This window comes from Orcinus orca, chromosome 1 (assembly GCF_937001465.1).
Source record: "Orcinus orca chromosome 1, mOrcOrc1.1, whole genome shotgun sequence".
NCBI classification, from domain to species: Eukaryota; Metazoa; Chordata; class Mammalia; order Artiodactyla; family Delphinidae; genus Orcinus; species Orcinus orca.
Genome location: NC_064559.1, coordinates 145,178,680 through 145,193,082, shown reverse-complemented (window position 1 = coordinate 145,193,082; position 14,403 = coordinate 145,178,680). Strand labels below are relative to the sequence as shown.

At 41.5% G+C, this 14,403-nt stretch overlaps 1 protein-coding gene across 4 annotated transcripts in view; it reads left to right on the top strand.

Annotated features, from left to right (window-relative positions):
- AK5 (adenylate kinase 5) overlaps positions 1 to 14,403 on the top strand; it is a 236,863-nt gene that overhangs the window by 192,213 nt on the left and 30,247 nt on the right. The window lies entirely within an intron of this gene.

Here is a 14,403-nt window from a genome sequence, read left to right as displayed (position 1 = left end):
AGAAGGTCTTCCTAAGATCTAGTCAAAACCTGCTCTGTCAAAACTTCCGCTGTTTTGTTTAATCCCGCCCTGCAGAGCAGCACAGAACAAATCAGCTTCCTCTCCATCATTGTAGCCATTCAAATATTTGAAGACATGTATAACTTCCCTATGAGTCATGTTTTCATCTGATTAAGAACACCCAGCTTCTTCTGTTATTCTGTAGGCTGTAAGCTCCTTGACAGTTGGGCACTGTCTTATCCTTGTGTCCTCAATACTGAAATACTGTATTGCTCGTGTGGATTCTCCATATTAACTTATGGAATGAATGCATAAATTCTAATTTCATCATTTTTCACCCCATCAGGTCTCTTGAACACATGTAACCAAAATTTCTCCAGAATTTTTGTTTAAGGCTTTTTCTTTTTACAAAATATTACATCTTCTTTCTAGAAAACATGTATCAACAACAACAAATCACCCAAAATCCCAAAGCCTGGGAGTGAATAGTATTAAGATTTTGACTTACATTCCTCTTAGATTTTTTTCTATGTATATATATTTTAAGTATATGTTTTTCATCAAAATGAGAGCATGCAACTTTGAAACCTACTTCTTATACTTAACAAGACTGTAAAACTGAATAAATGATTTAATTTTTTAAAGGTTTTTTTGTAACTGAACTGAAACAAAACAGAAAAGCACTTGGATCATAAGTGTTTAGCTTGATGGATTTTCACTAAGTGGACGCACGCATCTTACCAACACGCAGATCAAGAGATTAAACATAACCAGAATCCATGGTTCTGAAGAACCTAGGGGTAGGACAAGAATAAAGACACAGATGTAGAGAATGGACTTGAGGACACAGGGAGGGGGAAGGGTAAGCTGGGACGAAGTGAGAGAGTGGCATGGACTCATATATACGACCAGATATAAAATAGATAGCTAGTGGGAAGCAGCCGCATAGCACAGGGAGATCAGCTTGGTGCTTTGTGACCACCTAGAGGGGTGGGATACTGAGGGTGGGAGGGAAACACAAGAGGGAGGAGATGGGATGTATGTATATGTATAGTTGATTCACTTTGTTATAAAGCAGAAACTAACACACCATTGTAAAGCAATTATACTCCAATAAAGATGTTAAAAAAAAAAGCATAACCACAAAAATCCCAGAAGCGTCCCTGTGCCCTCTTCTATTCACTGCCCCCTGCAAAAAATGCCATAGATATTTTTGAACTTTATGTAAATGGAATCACACTGTATGTATTCGGTTTTATCTGTCTTCTTTCAATGCATCATTTTTTTTTACATCTTTATTGGAGTATAATTGCTTTACAATGGTGTGCTAGTTTCTGCTTTATAACAAAGTGAATCAGTTATACATATACATATGTTCCCATATCTCTTCCCTCTTGCATCTCCCTCCCTCCCACCCTCCGTATCCCACCCCTCTAGGTGGTCACCAAGCACCGAGCTGATCTCCCTGTGCTATGTGGCTGCTTCCCACTAGCTATCTATTTTATGTTTGGTAGTGTATATATGTCCATGCCTCTCTCTCACTTTGTCACAGCTTACCCTTCCCCCTCCCCATATCCTCAAGTCCATTCTCTAGTAGGTCTGTGTCTTTATTCCTGTCTTACCCCTAGGTTCTTCATGACATTTTTTTTTCTTAAATTCCATATATATATGTTAGCATACAGTATTTGTCTTTCTCTTTCTGACTTACTTCACTCTGTATGACAGACTCTAGGTCCATCCACCTCATTACAAATAGCTCAATTTCGTTTCTTTTTGTGGCTGAGTAATATTCCATTGCATATATGTGCCACATCTTCTTTATCCGTTCATCCGATGATGGACACTTAGGTTGTTTCCATCTCCTGGCTATTGTAAATAGAGCTGCAATGAACATTTTGGTACGTGACTCTTTTTGAATTTTGGTTTTCTCAGGGTATATGCCCAGTAGTGGGATTGCTGGGTCATATGGTAGTTCTATTTGTAGTTTTTTAAGGAACCTCCATACTGTTCTCCATAGTGGCTGTATTCACATTCCCACCAACAGTGCAAGAGTGTTCCCTTTTCTCCACACCCTCTCCAGCATTTATTGTTTCTAGATTTTTTGATGATGGCCATTCTGACCGGTGTGAGATGATATCTCATTGTAGTTTTGATTTGCATTTCTCTAATGATTAATGATGTTGAGCATTCTTTCATGTGCTTCCTGACCATCTGTATGTCTTCTTTGGAGAAATGTCTATTTAGGTCTTTTGCCCATTTTTGGATTGGGTTGTTTGTTTTTTTGTTATTGAGCTGCATGAGCTGCTTGTAAATTTTGGAGATTAATCCTTTGTCAGTTGCTTCATTTGCAAATATTTTCTCCCATTCTTAGGGTTGTCTTTTGGTCTTGTTTATGGTTTCCTTTGCTTTGCAAAAGCTTTGAAGTTTCATTAGGTCCCATTTGTTTATTTTAGTTTTTATTTCCATTTCTCTAGGAGGTGGGTCAAAAAGGATCTTGCTGTGATTTATGTCATAGAGTGTTCTGCCTATGTTTTCCTCTAAGAGTTTGATAGTTTCTGGCCTTACCTTTAGGTCTTTAATCCATTTTGAGCTTATTTTTGTGTATGGTGTTAGGAATTGATCTAATCTCATACTTTTACATGTACCTGTCCAGTTTTCCCAGCACCACTTATTGAAGAGGCTGTCCTTTCTCCACTGTACGTTCCTCAATGCGTCATTTTAATGACCACATACTTTTCCTTTGTATTGCTATATTATAATTTATTGAGTTTATTCCTATTGTCATGCATTTTTACTAAATTTTTTGCTTTCATTAAAAATGCTGTGAGTATCTATGTAACTAAAACATGATTTTCCCCCCTTAGGATAAATCCATTGACCTGAAAACTTTTAAAACTTTTGACTTATATTACCAAGTTGCCCTTTAGAAAGTTTACACCAATTTTATATTCTCATCACAGTGCATAAGACTTCCAGTTTCCATGGTATGGCCCAAAATTGAACACAAAACCCCAGATGGAATCCAACTAACATTCACTGCAAATGTCCCTAACCATCTTAAATATCCTCACTTCCTTTTACAGTACAAAAATAGACCGCAAGCACAAATATTCTCCAAGTTCCCTAACAAAGACAAAAACATAGAATGGTAGTGTTGGAAATGACCTTGGAATTTATCTAGTCCAACAAGCTCATTTTCATATGAGAATACAAAAGCCCAAAGAGAAGAAATATCAAAGCGGACAGATTCCCAACAAAAACCAAACCAGAAAACCATATGTAGAAAAAAAAAGCTGCAAAGAAACAAAACAAAATGTATTTTTGGCAGTTACATCTGGGGAGTGAGACCATGGGAGATTTTTCTTCTTTTCACTTTTTCAAGTTGTCTAAATATTCAATAAGGAGCATATATTTCTTGTACAGTCAAGAAAAATTATTTTATGTAAAAGAAGGGAGGTGGCGCCAACCCTGGTGGCGCAGTGGTTGAGAGTCTGCCTGCCGAAGCAGGGGACACGGGTTCATGCCCCGGTCCAGGAGGATCCCACATGCCGTGGAGCAGCTGGGCCCGTGAGCCATGGTCGCTGAGCCTGTGTGTCCGGAGCCTGTGCTCCGCGGCGGGAGAGGCCACAGCAGTGAGAGGCCCACATACCGCAAAGAAAAAAAAAATTAAAAAAAATAAAAGAAGGGAAAAAATAGAGAGGAGAAGTTGGATTATAAATTGCCTATTATAGTCATTTAATGTGTGCCTAAGATCATAGTGTGAAGGGTCTACAAAACAGGGGAAAAGGTGGCTTGATAAGTTTAAGAATTTGGAAGAGGATGAGTACTCTAGAAGAATGAAGGCCAAGAATTCAGAGACCCAAACAAGCAGAGCCTGATGGAGCACCTATTAGAAGGCTCCAGTCTGTAAGTTTGTTGAGTTGTGTCTGGAATAGACCCTGGAGATCTCCGGGTGAAGAAACAGAGGACAGGGTTTCTAGTGGTATTTACTTGTGAGCAGTTTGGAAATCTTGTCTCTGTCCCTGTTGGGATGAGATGGGGTTGGGGTGCTATGAGCTGTAGGAGCATCATGGGGTGTAAATGTTTAGGAATCACCATCATGGTGCCTGTGATTTCCTCTCCCCCAAGACCTGAACCTTCCTTGTCATCTGTCTACGTAAGAGCTAGAGTCATGGAAACCAGTTTCAGCGTCTTGTCTTAATTAGACATTTCACATGTCTCGCTAGGGCTGTGATGGTATTAGCTGAATGAATCGCAGAATCACAAACCATTACAGTTGTCAGAACAGAGATAAAATCATGTCTCTCAGAAGTCTCTAAGCTAATAACTGGTGGGGCCTGATAGATTTGACAGGTTTAACAAATAAAAATATGAGACACAATTAAATTTGGATTTTAGATAAGCAGTGACAGTGTTTAGTATAAGTATGTTTCATGCAATATCTACTGGACAGCCCGTATTTCAGTGGGAAACCCTAGGTGTCCATGATGAAAACCCATCTCCCGGTGACCATTCTGATTGACTGAAGACTGTACAGTGCTTTTCTGCACAGCAAGTTGGTCTGATTTCCAGAATGACCTTACATATGAGAGGCTATAGAGCTTAGTGGTTACCAAGGTACAGTTGGCCCTTGGGCATAGTTTTTTCATCTGTATAATAGAGCACCTACTTCACATAGTTGTAAGCATTAAATGAATTATTATAAATAAAACATATAGATAGATACGTATTAGGGTCAAATATCAAGCCAAAAGCACTGTGAACCGGATACCTTTATCTGAATGGTCTGCAGTGACCCCTCGAACTTGTCTCTGTCCCACTCTGTTGGTATAAAATCGTCCATAGTCCCCCTTCCATTACCTCCAGCTCGATGCTGAGAAAACAAAAAGTTCCCTCATCTGCAACAGAAAGGATAGCCTTGCTTTTGATAAGGCCATACGGATTCTCATTAACCATTATAGCAAATGTTCACTCATGATAGAATCATTATCTCAGAAAGAATCATTATCTAAGACTTATTACACTGTAAATATTAAAAGAAAGATCAACACTACAGACTCCCTGCAGTGACCGCTGGGGCATTCGCAGCAAATGGGCTTCCTTAGATTATCTCGTTTAGAAGTTCAGATCAAGCTAACCATCAGAATCACCTGAGGAAATTTTTTTTAAGATCTTTTTTTATTTTGAAAATATTTCAAATATTCAGCAAAGCTGAAAGAATTTTACAGTGAACACTCGTAAACCCACTGCCTAGATTCTGCCATTAACATTTACAATAACTCTTTTATCACGTATCTTTCCCTCTATCCACCCCTTTATCCATCCATCAATACATCTTTTTTCCTTACATATTTCAAAGTCAATTGCCAATATCTGTATACTTTCCCTGGGGAACTTTCTAAAACTATAAATTCCAAGGCCTCAACCCCAGAGGTTCAGAGATCTGCTGATTCAGCAATTTTCCAACCTCCCCAGGTGATTCTGATGCACAGTCAAGTTTGGGAACGTATCAGTCAGAAGAAGCTAAGTTATGCTGTAGTAAGAAGCATAACTAAAAATCTCTGTGATGTAGAACAACAAAGATGTTTCTTCTTTTTCTTCTTCCTCCTCCACCTCCGCCTCGTCTTCTTTTTCTGGACTAATGCTACATGCTTGTCAACAGTTGACTGGGCTTCACTCTGGTAACCATTCTGATGGAGCCCCTACTATCCAAAATATTACTAGTTTCATGGCAAAGAGAAAAGAGACACAGAAAACCATGCATTGGCTATAAGAACCTCAGCCTAAATATGACACACATCCACCTCTGCCCCCAGCTCATTGGCCAAAGCAAGTCACTTGGGGACTTTTAAGTTCAAAAGGTGGGGATGAGTAATATTTCCTCGGGGAGAAGCACTATTGAAGAGAAGCTGGAATATTTAGGAAATGTAATATAAAATAGCACAGGAAAACACTAATTTAATCCAGACTCTGATTTACAGACAAGGAAGCTATAGCATCTGAGGAGGCAGAGTGACTCTCCCAAGATCTCTTGGTTAGTTCAAACCAGGAATGGTCTAGAACCAAGGTCTCCTAACTCCCAATGTTAGGAGGCTACCTCCCTGAAGCTCCCAGATCATTCACCATCCATTCATTCAGTCATTTATTCATTGATTGATCTGATAACTATTGCGTGCCTACTATACACCATGTACCAATAAATAAGGCACAGTCCCTGCTATCAAGAAGTTCCCAGTCCCGTGTGAAATTCTTCCACATAACCTTCAGCTGACCCTATCACTGGCATTCTTCATCCTATTCAGCAAATAACCTGAAGCAGCAGTGCATTTCAGAACGAATAGAGGTACTGTCTTTGAGGATAAAGATCTATTTTTCGTAACTGTTTCTGGTCAGAGAGAGCCAATTCCCAGCAACCCTGCTGAAACTCTGCATGGTGACACAGCTCATCCAAGATACAGGATATTTAAAGTGACTCATGGGCCCACAGTGGTTGAGGATCATTCCTAGGGCACAGTCATTTCATGATGTGATGGCAGAATAGCTTTTCTCTTAAAGGAATCATTCAGTTACAAAAACCTGAACCCGATCTTGAAGCCCATTTTCATTCAGACAGAAAGAAATATTTCAAGAGGTAGAAATCTGGTAGATTTTTAAACAACCCTGAAGACTATCTAAAAATAGGACAGTTTGATTTACAGAAGATTTGATACCTTCACAGGCTGTGACTGTGAAGGCTGTCTTTAAAGTTGTTAAAATAATACCACAATATAAAATGATGTATCTCATCTTTGTGAAAGCACAGAATGTTAGAGCTGGGAGGACCTCTAGGCAGCACTAACACAAGCTGCCTCATTTTACAGACAATAAACATGATGCTTATTGAGTATGTCACCGTGCCAGCTACCGTTCCAAGCAATTTATGTGCGTTATCACATTTTGTCCTCACAACCAATAGGCATTTTGATCATCTCTATTTTGTAATTGAAGAGGTTGAAGCTCAGAGAGGAGAGTGACTCCATTAAAGTCATCTCACCAGATAAAGGTCTGGGGTGTGAACCTAGAACTCGATTCCTTTGGTCCAGGGTTCCTTTAATGGGAAAAGGAATATAGTTGTCACTCTTGTGGGGCCATAAGCCTCCTAGACATTGACTCTATTCAACAATTGCCTGTGATACTTCTCAAGGTTCTGTGGGGAGACCAACATAAATAAAGCAGTTTGTATTCTCTGTGAGTTTCTGTCTGGCAAAGGAAGGGAGAGAAAATGGGCAAATTGTGTGTCTGGAAATCAAGGGAAAAGAGAATTTTAAGATGTTTATCAGTGGTGTTAAATGCTACTAAAGAGTCAAAGACAGTAAAGACTTGAAGAAGGTCATTGAATAAGATGACAATTATGCAATCACTGTCGAACTTTAAAGATCAATTTCAGAGAGTGATGAGGGTAGGAGGTAGCTTGCAAGAGGCTAAGGAGTCAATAAAAGAGGAGGAAATGGAAATGGGCAGTTTCAGGCTACTGGAAAAAAGTGAAAGAATGTAAAGATAACTAGAGGATACAGACAACGGTGGAAATATTTTCATTTGGATGGGGAAGAGCTAAGCATGTTGTTTACAGAAGAGATGGTGCCAACAGAGAGGAATGAATTTAATGTGGACTAGAAAGAGAGGATCAAGTTTTTGGAGCAGGCAGGAAGAAAGGATCCATTCACCATTGAAGTATTTACTATTTCAGTCGCTATTATAATGTAGACAACTTATAAACACAGTAGACAACTGTATTTGAGGCACTATGTTGGGCACTGTGGTAAGCAAAGCATACTCATATCCTGTAAAGTCTAATATGGAAGACAGACTTAAAGTAAACTACAGATGATAGATAGATAGATAGATAGGATAGGTGATAGAGACAGTAGATGGGTAGATGATAGGTAGATATAGATGATGGTTAGATATAGATGATAGATAATTGATAGATATGATAGATGATAAGAGATAGGTGAAAGATATAGACAATGGATATATAGATAATAGATGACAGATAGATAGATAGATTGATAGACAGACAGATAGATAGTAATTATATTCTGTGAAAAATGCTATGGAGGAAAACGCTGAGGTGCTATGAGAGCCAAAGCAGAGAAGTTAGCCTTAGGCTGACTAGTTGTATAGCATCTTCCAAATGAGAGAAAGGAGAGATGGAGGACAAAGGATGAAGATACACATATTTTGAAAATGTTGAGGAAAGAAGATAATCTTCATCTTCTTAGTGAATAATAGGAAGATGTAAATGCCTGTTAAAAGTGAGAGGAATAAGAGTATGTTTGAGGATTTATGGACAATGGGGAAATATATTAGAATCCATCCTTGGACATCGAATTTGGTATCAGCAAAAGAAGATTATCTGCTAAGAAGCATTAAAAGCTATTATGAAGTTAGATAGAAGCCCAGTTGGCTCGGTTTTCTGACCTTCGTATGGAATTCTTAGCTACCCAGAGTAGATGCAAATCAAGTAAATGGTGGGTTGGGCAGAGAGCAGGCTGGTGGTTCTCATCACAGGCACAATAGAATTCAAAGGGTGCAAAGGATTCAGAGTTACTTGAAAGGGCCTGGTGTCCAGCTGGTCAGGGAGGTGAGTGGAGCCCGAAGGGAATGGACCTACTCGATGAGGTCACAGTGAGAACAGAGAACAAGTTGAGAAGAAGTGAGGTCAAGAGAAAAGAGCCAGGGAGAAGAAGAAGACGCGAGCAGGGTGGGAGGACAGACCCAAGTAATGATGAACTCTCAAGTTCATCCAGATCAAAGGCGAGCTAAAAGTAGGTTAGTGATGAAGGTTATTGGTGCTAAAGAGGTTTAGAGAACAGTGAGGCTGGGGTGGGATGGGAATTAAGGCCTGCAAAGCTTTGTTGATGACATTAGAACCTGCAGAATGCTGTCCCCTCTGCTTTGCCTAGAGAAAATAAACTTTATGAGTTTTCCAAACCAGATACATATATTTGTAAATGTACAGTCAAATGTGTGTGTGTGTGTGTGAAGACATACACTAATATATATCTTAATTACCTGCAAGTGGTCTGGACGTCTCGGAGTGATGGCTAGTCCCCATACTTGTTGTTGGATTATGTTTTTTTGTTTGTTTTTTTTTGCGGTACGCGGGTCTTTCACTGCTGTGGCCTCTCCCGTTGCGGAGCACAGGCTCCGGACGCGCAGGCTCAGCGGCCATGGCTCACGGGCCCAGCTGCTCCATGGCATGTGGGATCTTCCCAGACTGGGGCACGAACCTGTGTCCCCTGCATCGGCAGGCGGACACTCAACCACTGCACCACCAGGGAAGCCCTGGATTATGTTTGATTCCAACCTTGATATGCTGGATGACACCCTGCAGATGTAACTCAGGAAGAGCTAACGAGATGAGTAACCTCCTCTCGTTATAAGTAGCATTTATCAAGCACCAACTTTTTTTGGCAGAGAGATGTGACAAGGGGGATTTGGGACAAAGGGACAGATTTCAGAAACTTTTTGAATGTAGACTCAACTTTTCAAAGTAGCTTATTGACTGGTCAGGAATGGAAGATGAGGAGGAGGGAGAGCAAAGGTAGAATGAGGCAGAGAGTTGGTTCTTATTTCCCCCCATTTTACAGATGAGGAAGCTAAGACTCAGAGAAGTTAAGACTCACCCAGAACCACTGGACTAGTAAGTGGTAGAGCCAGGGGTTATTACTTGACCCATCTGTCCTGTGCCCTTCCCAGTACACCATGCTCCCTGTCCCACCGTTCTCTGCAAGACCTTTTCATGTTCCGAGTCACTTTGCTGAAGATACCAAGCTCAGCCTTCTGCTCTTCTTTTCCACACTTCCCCAGTGTTAGCAAAGGTAATCATACGTGCTTTCCCCTGCCTGAGCGAGGAGTCCAGCCCAGCGCCCCTGCAGTGGTGTTGACAGTCCTGGCTTGTAGCCCCCTCACACTGCTGTGATGCTGGGCTCACCTGTCGGCTTCCCCTTAGAGGGTGAGTTCTCTGATAGAAGACAGGGCCTCTGAATCTTTCGCTTCCCAGCTTTTAGCACAGTGTCTGACCCCAGTAGCTGCCCAACAGATGTTTGTCAAATGAAGAGCAGTATTAATAGGCCTCATGCTTAGTTCCAGGTTGCAGCCTACAGTTAACAAGATACAATAAAATGTCAACCAAGGACACTAGAGTCTGCTCTACACCATTACTATTCAAAACACTGTTAAGTGTAATAGAAACTTACGTCCATGCATTTGTTTGTATTTGGGATCCAGCTAATTATCAACCTGACATCAGTATTTACTTGGGCTTTCTTTCTGAGTGCAGAATGTGCTCTAACACACCAGCTTTGCCGTTTTGTTCTTTTCGCCCTGAGGCCAGGCACCCTGCAAAGTCACGTAGGAGGCAGGTCTTCTCCTGCAGAGCCCAGCTAATGAATCCAGGAGCTGTCCCCTGAGAGGACTGCCCCAGAAGATAAAAAGCACGCTGGCAAAGGTGGCTCAGGCGGGCATGCTCAGGTGATGCACCTTGTTTCACTTCCACCTCAGAGAACACCAGGTACCAAGGAGAATGCGCGAGGGAGAATCCAGCCATGGACCCTGGGCTCGCAAATCTCCTGCAGGCTCTTCTTCCCCTTCCTTCGGTGCAGCGTTAAGGGAAGGGATGCACTGAGCTGGACGTTCCCAGTATCTACACTTCTCACAATATAGCACCTTTGGCCTCACATGGAAAAAAATTTTAATCACATTGGTTGAGAATAAAGAATTTTCACTTTTTTTTTTTTTTTTGAAGGTTGACAGACCCTTTCGAAATGGAACCTCCTACCCCAGGCTGTCTTTTTGAATCACAGCACGCAGTATTGTGTATAGGTGTGTTCAGGGGTTGAGCCTTGAGTAGTGATACAGGAAAAATCAGTGAGATGACAGTAAATGTGACAGCTACTCATCTCTGTCAGCCGTCTCGTCACCAGAGAACACAGCCCACTTGTTCAGATATGTGACACCTTGAAAGAGTTTTTCCCATGTAACAAATTATCCCAGAAGGATATCAAGGCTCTATTGCTTTTCATTTAAAAGTCATAAGTGAAGACCTCAAAGAAATGTCAGAGACAATGTATGAAAATTCATACATCTCCTAGCAGTTTTTGTGCCTTCACGGCAGTGATAATAATCACTTTGTTCTCGGGTTTGGAGCCGTGGGAAGAATCAAACCATTGTGTAGATTACTTAAAATTCAGCTGTGCCTGCACCGTTTGCCCAAGAATGTTAAGAATTTGCAGCTGTCGCTCCCTCGAAAGGTTTCTAACTGGGGCAGTGGCTGCCGTTTCACACACAGCTGCGGTTAATTTGAGCTGAAGATTTTTAATTGCCTTTGTGTTGAGATTTATTAAATAACATTTTAGAGGAGCAAAAACTGTAATAGTCATATTAGTAGGTTGCTGAAGGAAGAAAATAATTGGAACGCAGCATTTTTGCCCTGTAAGCCAAGTCTGAAAATATCTTTCCCATGTGACTGGTTTCCAGCCATCCCAGCAAAAGAGTTTCTAGGTAAATCCGGCCGCTGCAGGAGCCTAGCCCTTTGTTCCCCTTCCTCCTTTATCTGGAAGCCCTTCTCCCCTGAGTGGCCTTCGCTTGTTTCCGCTCTCCATTTCCATTATCTCAGGAGACAGGAGTCACAGTGCTTGGAGCAAACGTGGCATCAGCTGGCAATTGGCCGCTCCTGTTAGATGGTCTGCATTGTTTTTGCAAGCCTTTGTAATTGCTGTTTTCCTACTACATCTAGGCCATCCATGACAATACTGTGAGGGGTCTGAACCCACCCCATTGGGCTGAGAGCAGCTGTACGGATGAGCAGAAGTCAGAAAACGTGCACCTTTCCTGGATTTCCTGCCAAGGCGCAGGAGAGGGAGTAAGAGGCCCTTCTACTGATGAGGGACCACAACTAATGCCCCTCAAGAGGGGTCTTGCCAATTGTTCTGAGAAAGGAGTTTTGAATATGAAGAGAGGCCAGCCAGGAAAATTGCAGAACAAGTTGTAAATCCTCATTGCTATGCTAAAAACCTCAACTGTGTTTTACATTTCAGTTCAATATTTCCTTTTAACAGGGAATCCTCTAGGCATTAAGAAGCACCTACAGTGTACAGGGGCTGTGCTATAGGCACTGTGGGGCAGAACGTCGAGTGGGAGACCTAGATCAAGCATAAGACAAGGCCAAGGGCACCCAAGCCCTGGTTACATCACTCACCCCAAGGGAGGTGAGGGGGACAAGCTGATGCCAGAAGGGGACAGCACTGGGTCCAGGCCTAAGGGATAAAGAGGACCTTGATAGTTAGAGGGGGAAGCAAAAGCCTTCCAGGCTGAGGACCCGAGAATAGCAAAAGCACATTGGAAAAGCATATCTTGATGTCTATGGTTCCTTTTATATAATTTTCTCAGAATGACATAGTTATAGACAGATTTAGTGGTTGCCAGAGGTAAGGATGGAGGGGTTGTGTGTAGGAGAGAAGTGGGTGTGGCTATAAAAGGAAAACATGAGGGATTCTTGTGGTGATGGACATGTTCTATATCTTCATGGCGTCAATGCTAATATTCTGGTTGTGATATTATGCTGTAGTTTTGCAAGATGTCACCACAAGGGAAAATTGGTAAAGGATACATGGGATCTCTCTATATTATTCTTATGAATGTGAATCTGCAATTATCTCAAAGTAAAGTTTTTTTTAAAAAGTATGTCTTGAGGAAGGAACAGTCTACAGTTGGACATAACAATGTTGGGTGAGGATAAGAAATGAAGAAAAATGTTGGAGAGGTTGGATGGAACTAGATTCTAGAAGCTAGAAATGCCACTCTAAGAAGTTGGGATTTCATTCTGTGAGGAATGGCAAGCCACTGAATGCTCTGAGCTGGGTGGTGACATGCTTTTCAGGCACATCATCCTGCTAGCAGGTCTGCTGGACCTCAAAGCCTCACCCATTGCCCAATGCAGAGGCAGGATGGCTGCTGTACACCGAGAGCGTAAGGACCTGAACCATGGAGGTGAATCTGGGCGCAGCAGCCGCGAGAGGTGGGAACACCTCTGAGAGCCAGAGTCCAGGCTTCAAATCCTAGACTGCTACTTACTTGCTCTTGCCACCTAAGGCAGCTAACTTCTCAGTGCCTCCGCTTCCCCATCTGTAAAATGGGAATAATACCAGTGTCTGCCTCTCTTAAGATCATTTAAAATTAATATACACAAAATGCTTAGAGCAGTGACCAGTACAGTAAGCACTTGGCAAAGGTTAGCTATTATTATTTTCAAGATGTAAAAGCTTACAACTTAGCAACTAGTTGAACTTAGGGAGGGGCAAGGAAAGAGTCAAGATGTAATGTTCATCAAAAGACTATGGGAGATCATCAGTAATAATAGCTAGAAAACAACAGAAAAATTCATATTGAGGGACATTCTATAAAATAACTATTTATAATCTTCAAAAGTGTCAGGGAAACACAGAGGAACCGTTCCTTCGGGAAGAAGACCAAAAGGACATGACAACCAAAGGCAGCACATGATTCTGAACTTGATCCATCAGCTTCAGAGGACATTATTGAGATGACTGGGACAATTCCACTGAAATGTGAATGGGGTCTGAAGATGTAGTTATTTAGGAGGATGTGTTTGGTTCCTTGTCCGGAAGAAATGACATTAAAGTGTTCTGTAGCCATGAGGCATCAGGTTGGCCGCTGATTCTTAAATGTTTCAGAAAGTTCTTTGTATTCATAACTCTTCTGTAGGTTTGTGTTTGAAAATGAAAACAATTTTTTTATTGAAATATAGTTGATTTACAATGTTGTGCTAGCTTCAGGTGCACAGCACAGTGATTCAGTTATATATTTATCTTCTCTTTTTCAGATTCTTTTCTCTTATAGGTTATTATAAAATATTGAGTATAGTTCCTTGTGCTATACAGTAGGTCCTTGTTGGTTATCTATTTTATATATAGTAGTGTGTATATGTTAATCCCCAACTCCTAATTTATCCCCCTCCTCTTGCCGCTTTGGTAACCATAAATTTGAAAACAATTTATTTTAAAAGTAATGGCTAGCGGGCTTCCCTGGTGGTGCAGTGGTTGAGAGTCTGCCTGCCGATGCAGGGGACACGGGTTCATGCCCTGGTCCGGGAAGATCCCACATGTTGCGGAGCAGCTAGGCCCGTGAGTCATGGCCACTGAGCCTGCACGTCCGGAGCCTGTGCTCCGCAGAGGGAGAGGCCACAGCAGTGAGAGGCCCGCGTACCGCAAAAAAAAAAAAAAAAAGTAATGGCTAGCATTTGTTGAACATTCACGGTGTATCAGGCACTGTGGTCCGTGCTTTGCACATGAGCGGATTCAGTGCCCCAGGAAACTTCTCTGACATGCATGTCTACCAAAT